A 13,505-nucleotide genomic window follows, 5' to 3' on the forward strand; every position below is an offset into this window, starting at 1 on the left:
AATGGAAATTACATTAGTTTCCCTTTGCAACACACATCTCCCCCAGCACTAAAATCCCAAGTATCAAGTACATGCAGCACCCTTCTGTTCAAAGGCCAGGTCTAGGGAGTGGGGACAGTTTAGAAATGTTGTTTTAGGGACACGTATCTTTTTGTTTTAAAGGTAAGGTTTGGGCATGGAACAAACACCTTTTTTGTTTTAAAGGTAAGATTTGGGGATGGTGACTATTATCAATTTCGTTTTGGTGGTAAGTATATCTTTTGTTTAAAAACATGTTTTGGTAAGGGATATCAGTTGGGTATTTCGTTTAAGGGAAGGACACCCCTTTTCATTAGAGAAGTCAGGGGTGAACAGGAAAAATCCCAATTACTTTAAATGACTATCTTGTATCTTCCCGCAAGGAGAGGGGGTGAAAGTTTTGAATTCTTCCAAGCTCTCCCCGGCATCAATCTATTTGGGAGTTATTTAAATTAATATTCAGTCGAATATGCTATGGGTCTACACACTTTAACCCCACACTCACTAATGGAAGAGAACCCACTAATGAAAGGGAAAAGGTTAATTAAATAGATACCCATGCTAACGTGTTGTTGGACAATCCACTTTCTTTTGGAAATCCCTGGGCTTGGCACTCATGGAGACTGAGCAGGGCTTTGCTTTTAGGGAAAACAGGCTTCTGGCCTGCACTTCAGTCAGTGGGATCCCACAGCAGTCCTCCCTCTATGTGTAACAGTCCGACCGTGGAAGTTGTGTCACAAATGGCGGCTTCACTGAGCCATTGTGGGATCAGCAGCAACGCTCTAGCCTCTCTGAGGCTTTGGTACTTAGGGCAATCACACCCCCTTCCTAACGCGATGCAACTCATCCTACCAGATTTTGTTGGACTTGTACTAGCGTTTGCCGTGCCTTATTTTTTCCTCCTCCTTACCAGCCTTTTGCCTTCCTGACTTGTTTTTTTCTCCCGACTTCAGAACCTCCACCTTGCTCCGGTATCCCTGTTATCTTGTTCCCTCCTGATACCACCTTTGTCTGTGCTCTTCGCGTTCTCCTTATTTCTCCCTCTCTCTCTGTTCTGCCGCCCGCCTTGTTGGCTCCTGGCTCTTGTGCCTTTTCTCGGGTCTTGCTCCGGCTGTATTTCTTCGTCTGTTCCCTCTACCTTTGGTCTGCCTTATGCCTCTTCTGTTTTTTACTTACCTTTAGTCTGGCTGTCGCTGCTCTCACTCCTTTCTTTCTGCTCCACTCCTACTTTGGTAGGCTTTCACTCGCTTGCTTTCCCAATCCTTCTATTCTGTATTTCTAGCCTCCTTCTTTTAACATCCTTTTGACCCCTTCTTCCTTTCGTGCTCCTCTAGCAGTATTATATTCCTTTTTCCTTTGTTTCGGGGGTCTACCCTTTGGGATCCCAGTGGTACAGCCTTTTACCCAGTTTGCCTTCTCTCCTCCTTGCACCACGTGGGGTTTGTCCTCGCACTCTTCAGTGGCATCAGGAATCCGTCCACTGTTCCTGCCCCCTACTCTGGAGACTAACTACACCATTACACCTCTCCATCTGCTGATCGCACATAGAACACTGCAGGGTTTTTTGTGCCTTCATCTGCTTTTTCCCTGGACTTCAGGCTCGCTCCCTTGGGTCCGCCTGACGGTAGTTATAACCTAGTCAAGGTGGCCTCAGGTGGAGAGCGTCCTTATCTCTACGAATGGAAGAAGGGAAAGAAGGTCATAGAGACAGAAGAAGATTGGAAGCTCCGCAAGAAGGGAAGAAGAAGAGAAAAAGAACCCACCAGAGCCTACACCCTGGATGCCCCAGGTGAGGAGACACAGGGGGAGGTAACTGCAGAACTTGACAGCTTGTAGCGCCCACAAACACCCATGGCTTCCCTTGAACAATATCAAGAGATGGTGAATGCCATCCAGGGCCTTCAAGCAGAAGTCCAGAATCTCCGAACAGGGAACCTAACCTTAAAGCAACAAGTAACAGCAAGGGAAGAATCACGAAGAGACTTACCCCCCTGGTGTTCTCCTTTGGCAAGTATGATGGTAACCCTAAAGCATTGAAGGAGTTTTTGGATGCATGCACAGTCTATTTCACCTTCCGCCCCAAGGTTTATGAACTGGACCGAGCTAAGGTGGGGTTTTTGGTTTCCAACCTGACGGGTAATGCTTTGGCTTGGGCAACCCCTTTAATCACTCAGAATGATCCTGCCATCAACGACTTCCCTCAATTTACTCAGCTTCTGAAGTCTCAATTTGGACGCCCGGAGGTCCAGTACTCCGCCTACGAGGCTCTCCTTGAAATCCGACAAGGGTCACAGGACGTCCAGACTTACGCCACCTCCTTCAGTAAATTGGCTACTGAAGCTGACTGGCCGGACTCGGCTCAGCAGACCCTCTTTTGCCGCGGTCTACATGAAGAGTTAAAAGATGGGTTGGCGAGAGTAGCTCGACCTGCATCTTTCCGGGAGTTGGTAACGCTTACCCTCCAGTTGGAATATCGTCTGCAAGAAAGAAGACAGGAAAGAAGAAGAACCAGAATACCCCTTCCTTCCGGGATACCTGCCGTGAGTCCTCCTAGATGCTCACAAACAGAGGAACCTATGCAGATAGGGGCCGCCAGAGGTCCCTTAACGCCAGAATAACGAAAGCATCGTAAGGACCTGGGCCTTTGCATGTACTGCGGATCATCTAAACACCTGCTACGAAATTGTCCCGAAGTGCCTCCTAGATGTTCGGGAAACGCGTCACCCCGGTCTTGAGCAGGGAAAGGATCCGGGCAGAGACGGTAAGTCTGTGCAATGTTTGTCAACATAACACACCTCCAGATGATCATCGCCTTATGGTTTTTTCAGTCCCTCTAGCCTTTGGGGCAGAACCAACTATAGAAACACTTGCCATGTTGGACTGTGGAGCCGCGGGAAACTTCATCGACACCCAGTGGGCACAGGAGCATTGTATCCCACTTCATCAAAAGAACAGTCCCATTCCTGTGGAAGGGGTAGACGGATCCCCGCTATCATCAGGACCCATTACACAAGAAACCGGTCTTGTCAGTATGTCCCTGTTACAACACCAGGAACAACTGTCTTTCGATATCATCAGGGAGGTGCATTTTCCAGTGATTCTAGGTATACCATGGCTACGCCGTCATAACCCTCAGATTGATTGGTCGGCTAACACCATCTGTTTTTCTTCTCTCTATTGTATTCTTCATTGTCTGCCTCAGGCTCTCCCCACCTCTACCTCCAGTCTTACATTACCAGTGTCGACATCAGTAGTACAGTCGATTCCTTCCTATTGTCAACAGTTCTCTGACATTTTTTAAGATAAACTACATCGATCTCTACTTCATCACTGGGCCGAAGGCTGCAATATTGAGCTGAAGCCGGGTGCTTCGGTATCTTTTGGCCGCATGTACCCCATGTTTCTCCCTGAAAGAAGGGTGCTCAAGGAGTATTTAGAGGCCATCCTGCAGAATGGGCAGATACAGGAATCCCACTCCTCGGCTGGAGCTTCTATGTTCTTCATCCCAAAGAAGGGAACCACCGAATTGAGGGCCTGCATAGACTATCGCGGACTCAATAGCCAGACGATACGTGACCATTATCCCATGCCTCTAATAAAGGAGGTCCTTGAGGCGGTTGAGGGAGCCAGTGTCTTCACCAAATTGGATTTACGTGGGGCTTACCATCTCTTAAGAATCCGAGAGGGCGACGAATGGAAGACGGCTTTCCGCACTCCGCTAGGACATTTTGAATACAGAGTGATGCCATTTGGCCTGGTAAATGCCCAGGCTGTCTTCCAACGTTAAGTAGACAAGACATTCTCGGATTTGTTGTATTCATCTGTGGTGGTGTATCTAGATGATATCTTGATCTTCTCCTCCTCGCCCTCTGAACACCGAAGACATGTTACAGAGGTGCTACAAAGGCTCAGAGACAACCAGCTGTTAGTGAAACCAGAGAAGTGTGCCTTTGAGGTATCTTCAATTTCTTATTTGGGTTTTGTCCTCTCTAAAGAAGGGATCCAGATGGACCCTGAGAAGGTTAAGGCAGTGTTACAATGGCCAACACCGAAGAATGTTAAAGACCTCCAACTTTTTCTGGGTCTTGCGAACTTCTATCAAAGATTCATTCCCAGCTTTTCAGAAATAGTGTTGCCCATTACTCAGTTGCTGAAGAAAGGGAATCGATTCGAATGGAATCTGAGGGCAGATCAAGCCTTTCATCTACTCAAGAAATCCTTTACCACTGCTCCTATCCTGATCCAAACTAATCAGTCTTTACCCTTTATAGTGGAAACAGATGCCTCTGGAGGGGCTGTAGGGGCTGCACTATTACAAGAAGGGAAGGATGGTGAGGAACACCCAGTGGCGTATTATTCTAGAATGCTCACTCCCAGTGAATTACTCCGTTTTGGAAAAGGAACTTCTGGCCATTCACCAAGACTGCATTGAATGGAGACACCTATTACAGGGATCAGCCCATCCTTTCCTAGTTCGTACAGTCCACTGTAATTTGAAGGTACTACAGCAGATAGAGTGCCGCAATTCCAGACACGCTCATTGGGCATACTTCTTCTCTCAATATGACTTCGAAATCACCTACCTACCAGGAAAGGAAAATGTGTTAGCAGATGCTTTATCCCAGAGCCTAGAATAAGAAGAATGCAAGGTTCCTCAGAAGTACAAAAGCATCTTATCCGGAAAAAGATTTCTAGGAGCGATCCATTCATTTTTGCAAGAAGTGGAACAGGCCTCTAAGGTGACACTAATTCCACCACATCAACTATCTGACTTGGAAAGGAGAGGACCTTTCTACTTCCACCAAGGAAGATTGTTCCACCGACAAGGGATCTTCAAATACAAGCTATGCTGTGGTGTCACGACCTGCCCTCTGCTGGACATAAAGGTCGAGTAGCCACACTAGATCTACTTTCGAGACAGTTTTGGTGGCCGAACATGTACCAGGATGCTAAGGAGTATGTGGCGGGGTGCCCCGTGTGAGCCCCCAGTAAATATTCAGTGTCAAGACCGTTGGGTCTCCTTCAACAAGAACCATTACCGTCTCAACTCTGGGAGCTGATATCTACCGACTTTATTGAAGATCTACCACCCTCTTTGGGGTATACAGCGATCATGGTTACGGTAGACTCACTGAGTAAATTAGCACATTTTTCTCTGCTTCCGAGCCTTCCATCTGCTCCCAAAGCGGCTGCCATTTTTCTGAGAGACGTGGTCAGGTTACACTGCTTACCCTGAAGCGTTATATCCGACCGGGGTGCACAGTTTACCTCAAGGTTCTGGTCTGCCATGTGCAAATCCTTGGGTATTAAACGATCCCTCTCTTCTGGCTACCACCCGCAAAGCAATGGACTGACAGAATGATTAAATGTCACCTTAGAACAATATCTCCATTTTTTTTGTAGCCAAGAACAAGAGAGATGGGCTTCGTTTCTATCCATGGCAGAGTTCACCTATAACAACTCAAAACATTCTGCCACTGGTGTTAGCCCCTTTCTGTTCACCTATCTGTTCACCTTACTTCGGGCTGCCAGCCACGACAGTACCATCGGTCGATAAACATCTAGATCACTTGCGGTGCCTTCAAAGGGATGCCACATTGAAGTTGGAAGCCAGTAGATCCCAATATAAGAGACACGTGGATAGCAAAAGATTGCCCAATCCTAGATGGTCTCCGGGTACAAGGGTATGGTTGTCCACAAAATATCTCCCTCGGTGGACACATGCAGGAAAGTTTACGGCCCGTTATATAGGCCCTTACCCAATTGAGTCCCAAGTAAATCCTGTGGCTTTTCGTCTGAAACTACCACCTTGTCTCAAGAAGATACATCTGGTATTCCATACCTCCCTTCTTTAGGCATATAAACCCGACTGCTTTGGCCGCAAAAAACCCCATCCAGTTACCTGCAAGGACCCATATCCAGAAGAGTATGAGGTTGAGAAACTGGTGGATTCCCGGTACAAGATGAGACCCACCAATACCTAGTTCATTGGAAAGGGTATCCTGAAGAGGAACCTACCTGGGAGCCAAAGAACCACATCCATGCTCCAAGACTGCTCAGGCGATTTCATCGTCTCCACCCGGGAAAACCCAGGGGAGTTCCGATGAGGAGGGGGCATGCTGTCACGGTCCGACCGTGGAAGTTGTGGCACAAATGGGGGCTTCACTGAGCCGTTGCGGGATCAGCAGCAATGCTCTAGCCTCTCCGAGGCTTTGGTACTTAGGGCGACCGCGCCCCCTTCTCGACACGCTGCAACTCGTCCTGTCAGATTTTGTCAGACTTGTACTAGCGTTTGCCGTGCATTTGTTTTTCTCCTGCTTACCAGCCTTTTGCCTTCCTGACTTGTTTTTTTCTCCCGACTTCAGAACCTCCACCTTGCAATGGCATCCCTGTTATCTTGTTCCCTCCTGATACCGCCTTTGTCTGCGCTCTTCGCGTTCTCCTTATTTCTCCCTCCCTCTCTGTTCTGCTGCCCGCCTTGTTGGTTCCTGGCTCTTATGCCTTTTCTCAGGTCTTGCTCCGGCTGTATTTCTTCGTCTGTTCCCTCTACCTTTGGTCTTCCTTATGCTTCTTCTGTTTCTTACTTACCTTTAGTCTGGCTGTCGCCGCTCTCACTCCTTTCTTTCTGCTCCACTCCTACTTCGGTAGGCTTTGACTCTTTGACTTTGGCTTGCTTTCCCATTGCTTCTATTCTGTATTTCTAGCCTCCTTTTTTTCACATTCTTTTGGCCCCTTCTTGCTTTCGCGCTCCTGTAGCAGTATTCTGTTACTTTTTCCTTTGTTCCGGGATTCTACCCTTCGGGATCCCGGTGGTACAGCCTTTTACACAGTTTGTCTTCTCTCCTCCTTGCACCACGTGGGGTTTGTCCTCGCACTCTTCAGTGGCATCAGGAATCTATCCACTGTTCCTGCCCCCTACTCTGGAGACTAACTACACCATTATACCTCTCCATCTGCTGATCCCGCATAGAACACTGCAGGGTTTTTTGTGCCTTCATCGGCTTTTTCCCTGGACTTCGGGCTCGCTCCCTTGGGTCCGCCTGACGGTAGTTATAACCTAGTCAAGGTGGCCTCCGGTGGAGAGCGTTCTTATCTCTATGAACAGAAGAAGGGAAAGAAGGTCGTAGAGACAGAAGGAGATTGGAAGCTCTGCAAGAAGGGAAGAAGAAGAGAAAAAGAACCCACCAGATCCTACACCCCAGATACCCCAGGTGAGGAGACACAGGAGGAGGTAACTGCAGAACTTGACACTATGGCGCCATAGAAATATCACAGCCTCTGTTTTCTAGTCTCCCCAGCATTGGAAATCTGCAAGCCTCTTCAATATTTCCATCCAGATGAGGTTTCAGCTAATCCCCTTTGGTGATTCTTTTGAGCTGTCCCCCATCCGGGAGATTTTACTTCTAAGCCCCCCCATGGAAAGTGAACATTAGGTGGTGCTAACTTATGATCTTGTAACCAGGATTGGACATTTACATTTCTCTCAACCTCCCAAGTCCAGCGCCTCTCTAAGGATTGGTTCAGGAGTCTAAAACAGAAATATTGGAACTCCCCTTTGATATTCACATTTTGATCCATGTCCAATTTTAGCCAAAAAAGTCCATGCGTGGCAAAATTCTCTAATTGACCAATAAATGTCATAATATATGGATATTATTATTCCTCTCCTCATGCACAGGTGCGCTATGATTATTTGCCCTTTTCACACAAAGTGTAACAGTTATGAACATGACATTTAATCTCCAGATACCTAATTGTATGAACCATCAGCTTGCCAATTCTTAAATTCAGAACATTTTTGGGGCAGCCAGAAACACATTTTAGCTTGCCATTGCAATCCCACAAGTCGCATGTGGATACATTTTATTTCAACAAAATTGCCTTAAATGATCTTTAAAAAGACATATGAATAAACGCTGTGTGGCATATCGTTGTTGAGAAAGTCACTAGTCATGATAGTCCATTTAAACTAATGGGAAATCTTCAACATGTATGCATATGCAAAAACCCATTTCTCCATGTAAGTTTAATTTCTCTGCAAGCTTGTGACTGGAGCCATTTGGGATGAATGTTGGTTTTTAAGGCTGGGGTAATAGCCATTAGCCTTTTATTCTTTGAAAGTTGATGGACTGAGGAGATCCTTATCATGCAGCGGACCGTTCACCTCTGCCCTGTGATGCCATGAGGCCATGCTGACATCTAGCATTTTGTCCTGTAATCTGAAGTTGACCACAGTTTTGATCTCAAACCTTCTATTTCTAAGCATTTTCTCCATCCGGGGCTGGGTCTGTATTAATCTGGCCCTATCATAAATACTTTGGATGTATATCAGCTCCACAGAGATTTACCTTCAGAATACGGAGCCAGGCCGGCCATGAAAATCTGCCCAACAACAAGAGATATGGTCTGTCTCAGGCCTAAATAAGATTTCATTGTGACCTACGGAAACAAAATAGCCTTTTTCAATTGTTGCCGGTATTTTGCATTTGAAGTATATCATATATTTTAATACATTGCATCTTGCCACCATGCACCAAGTCTTCTCCCTGCTATATTTATTTTAGCTGAGGATTCTTTTTTCATAGCTTGATTTAGAACTGCAAAACTCACATGCAAGGGCATTTTAGTGTCATTATTTGAAAACCCTAATTTTCATGTAGAAGGGGCCTTTGATTTTCTCTTGCAAATGTGAATTAAAGGCTGCTTTTTCAGTTCCACCTTTAACTTCATATTGAAAGATAGTTGTTTTGATTTCCAGTTCTTTGCAATTCACATAGCATTTTCATTTTATCACAACTCTTCCTGGTGTTACTACAATAATTATTATAATACGTTTTTGAGGAAACACACACAGTCTGCATTACTAGGCCCTTTTTCATTGTGGATGTTTTTTTGAAGGCTGGCAGTTAATTTTTCCAGTGGGGCTTTCAGTTATATTTGTTTGGGCTGTGATTAAATCCCACAGAGTACTCTTCAAGAAAATACACATAATCAGGTGCTCCAATGCATTCACAAGTGCCACAAGCAAGGAAGGTGATTGTGTAGTGTGTCCATTTGCAGATGGTGTGAACCCATTACATAGTGTTCATGGAGCAGACACAGTGAAAAGAAACATAAGCATGAAATAAAGGCAGCCATTTAGAACCATGTGTTTTTGCACAAGTAACAGAAGCAGTTTGAGATAAAAATGCAATCATAAAGTACAGGACAATCGTGAAGAACCCTGGGCTTACTATGTTTAATAACTGTAGTTGGTGGTGTGTTAAGCACACAACATTCCCAAATTTTCTCCTAGTGATAATCATTGCCCAGATCAGTGACATTCGATATGTTCACCTGAGGGGTACATACATCCCTGCAGAGTTTGACTCTGTGACTGGCAGGTGGCTGGCCCAAGGCCCTCTGCACTCTGGCCTCAACCTATGGAACTGTTTTGCTGTGTCCTATAACAGTGTTTTGTGGCGACTGCAGTTTCTAATCTTTGCCAATGCAGGAAAATCCACAAATGGGCTTACTCTTTGGCATAGTCTGTGGGTGGATATTTGATTTCCTTAGCAATGGTTCAACTATGCAAGTGGATAAGAATTTGTGTATGCATTTGGGTCTGATGGTGGCCAGACGGGGAGGTTAATGCTTGTGACCGATACATTATTTTATCTGTTTGGGAAGATGATGTTTTGATGTAACTAAAAATATGTATTGGAATAGCTCCTGCAATTTCTCGTAGAACTTATACCTTCCCCCTGTCTCTAACGGGACTTAATTTCATTCATATAGTGGATGTGGGCAATCCCTTACCATACACACTGAAAAGATATTGCATTGTTTCTAAAACCGCAAATGAGGGTAGCTTTCTCAATGTAAAATTCTGATAGAAGTTCACTGAACATTTTAGCATTTCTTAGATTTACTTTCTGTTTGGTGGCATAATCACATTTTTTTTTATATGTAGATTGGGGTTTGAACTACGATACTACGTTATATTAAACCTCTTCAAACAACTTGCATACCACAGCCCCGACCAATGCATCCTCGCTCCATGGGCACGCAAGGCTTCCCCCTGGACACAAATGCCTCGATGATGTCGACACAGAACACCTAGAAAGAGATGTGTATGCATAGCTCAAGGAACACCCAGTCTGCATGCATTGACACAGCAGAAAAGCCATCTTGCAATTCACCCCTCTGTCTACTAACCTAACCCAGGCCCATCTCTTTCAGATGGCTGGCGTGTGCGGTGAAAATCCCAGTATCAAAACAGAACTTGATAAGTTATCAGTTTTGATATATAAGTCACCATTTCACGATGAAAGCATGGAAATGTTGTTACAATGGCGGGATCTACGGCAAGGTTTCAATACATGGCTGCTAGCATACCTTGCATTATTGAAGGAGAGCACTGCCAGAAATGAAGTGTTTTCTGACAGGCCTGGAAATTGTGTGTTTCTGCTTCACAGAAGTAATACACAGTTATTTTTCTCAACGCTCTGTTCTTGGTGTATTGCATTCTTGCTCTTCAAACAGTGAGGGGAGCACCCAGCTGCTCTGTCAGCGAGATATTAGAAACGTACTGAATTGGAAATTTGTTTTTTTCTGACGCTTTCAATCATAGCAGGCGCTCGCGGAGTGATTTTGTCTTTAACACTGTATAAACTGGCAGATAGAGTTGACCCGTGACACACGTTCAAACTTATGTGTTACCTCGCATTTATCACTTTAATCTCTGGGCTGTAAGGGACCTGTGAAAAGTGTTTATATTCCAGCTCAGTTTAGAAAAATTATTCTTACACCGTAAGGTGGACCTTAAAAAGGCATCCTATCTATAATTAGTGCTCAAGAATTAAAGATGGATTATTGTATCTTTAAACATAGCTCAACATTAAATGAAATTGAAGAAGCAGATACTACAAATTTCAGACTGTTTTCTGAACTACAGTGACTTTAATACTGATAAGAGCATTGGTAAATATGAGGACCAGATTTAGGAGGCTTAATATTGGATGAAGAGTAGTACTGGTCCCATTTGGGATGTCATGTAAAATGAATGATAGGAATCTCAAGCCCATTGTTTGCCTTGACAAAGACCGATTGGGTGGAAACACGTGTCGGCGGGACATTTAGGAAACTGAATTCAGGACGTTTCTGATGTGATTGTTTGAGTTGTTTATTTTCTGTTCACTGTGAGAATTTTGACAATTTAATTGCTGGATTAAATTTCCTATTATTCTATCACATTGGATAAGCGCAATCTCTCTGCTCTAAATCCTTTCTAACCATATATTTGCATGTGCACCCTTTCACCATACACTCCCGCACATACACACAGCCAGCCGTCACTCATTCACACACATTACATTATATATGTATATATATATATATATACACACACACACTTACATACATGCACAAACATTTACCCAAACTCAATTTTTATACCTTTTGAGTCCTTGGTCCAGGGAACAAGACCTCCAGCTCCCTGCAGCAGGAATGTTGTTACATGTTCAAAGGTCCTGGCGGCCTCCATGTCATAGGGTGGGGGAGGGTGGAGCCCCTTGAGTTCTAAAAGAAACTGTTTCTTTTTGAAGTCACTCTGCCTTCATAAAGACATTAATTCTGTGATGGGACTGAACCACAATGGAAATAATTTCTTTATGAAGGCACAGGGACTTCAAAAAGAAAGTATTTCTTTTTGAAGTCGCAGGGCTGCAACCCAACCCATGACATTGAAGCCTCCATGTCATGGGTTCCAGAGGGGTCGGGAATCCGCCTTCAAATAGAAATAGTTTCTTTTTGAAGTCATTGTGCCTTCATAAAGAAATGATTTCTGTTACGGAAACTTGACAGAAATCATTTCTTTAAGAAGTCAGAGTGATTACAAAATGAAACTATTTAAAAAGAGTTTACGGTCGTCAGGCACACACACCAGATTCAAAACCGTAAGGAAAAGCATGCTAAAGAATATTCGATGTGGAGAAGCCTTATAACTGTGGGTTGCATTGATCAAACAGTAAAAACAACCGTAAGCATGTGACATAAAAATATGAAAAGCTGGTAAAATTGCAGACCTGCAGTCAAATTAACAAAATTTACATTGGGAAAGATATTTTTGATAGCTGTGTATACATTTTAATGAGTTAATTAAAACAATGAAAACATTTCCGTGTTCACTGTTAACTGCAGTTTACCTAGAAATGTATCTGTACAAACAAACTGTGAATCTTATTACTTTTCAAACTTAAAAAATATTTTTAAAAACTAGAACACAGGAGTCAAACCCTGTAACTCCAAAGAATTTTGCAGCACACTACCATGAGACTAACAGTGAGTGAGAATGTTTTCCCGGCATCTACATAGTGTTAAAAGCAGGTGGGAAGTTTACCGGTCTGTGCAAATGCCGCCCCTGAGACGTAACCACAATTGAGAAGATGTGGTGTAGTGGAGGAGCCAAGTAACCCCCACCTCAACCGTCCCGCCCATATAACCTATACATTGGAAGTCAGAGTATGTGACATATACGGAGCAGTTGAAACGACAAAGGTCAGAGTATGGAAACCATGCAGTACCATTAAGAATACCGATACCTAGGCGGATTCTAGAGGCAAGATTCCCATTGAGGAAACTATACCTGCATACAAGAAAATATGATGGTTGTTTAAATGAGATTCCTGAAGAAGCACAGCAAATGAACGGTATGTGAGAGGTACCTAGAAGCGATGCAGAGCCCAGAGAATGCAGATATTCCATAAGGCATCAAGAAAATATCAAGGATAAGGGACATCTTGGGATCAAGGTGAAGAAGCTTATGCCACAGAATTGCTGAAGACATGAAGCTATTTTACACTTGTGCAGATGCAAAAGAAATGCAAGCATGCAAACTAATCGTGAAGCTAGCCTCAAGCATTATAGTAAATAGATTGCAGCAAGTGCCAATATATATATATATTTATTTATATGGACCAGTGAAGGATGGATGTTTCCACTACGCATTATAGCAGTGCTGGACTTTAACAAGTAGGCTGAGAAAACTTCATTTTCCGAGTAAAGCAGTTGAAAACGCAAATTGTATTACAAAATGAATCTCAGCAAACAAGGCTGGATGAGCCAAAGAAGACAGGGTCTTATCAAACTGGAGTGAACTGACATTGGAAAAAATTGTGTGAAAAAACAAAACTCCTGTTCAGAAGGTATGGACAAAACTAGGATGACGTCAGAGGTCTATTAAAAAATAGTATTTTAATACATTAGAAGCTCGATTTCATGGTCTCCAGTCACGTGGAACGATGAAGCTGGACGAATGAGATGGTCACACCTACACATGAGGGCAGACCATGCCTTCACTCCCTGAATTTCCCAGAGCTAAGAACACTCTCAAGGCCGAGCTTCAAAGCCTAATTGACAGTGGACCACTGAGGTGGTGATGGATTGATATGCTAATTGGTGGGAAGCAATGGGTACAGGCGAGCTCACCAGCACCTGGATGGCCAGCC

General features: G+C 44.1%; 1 protein-coding gene across 2 annotated transcripts in view; it reads left to right on the forward strand.

Annotated features, from left to right (window-relative positions):
* GPC3 (glypican 3) overlaps positions 1-13,505 on the forward strand; it is a 3,708,166-nt gene that overhangs the window by 180,708 nt on the left and 3,513,953 nt on the right. The gene's annotated exons all lie outside the window — the stretch shown is intronic.

This window comes from Ambystoma mexicanum, chromosome 5p, assembly GCF_040938575.1.
Source record: "Ambystoma mexicanum isolate Mex_15411 chromosome 5p, UKY_AmexF1_1, whole genome shotgun sequence".
Classification (NCBI taxonomy): Eukaryota; Metazoa; Chordata; class Amphibia; order Caudata; family Ambystomatidae; genus Ambystoma; species Ambystoma mexicanum.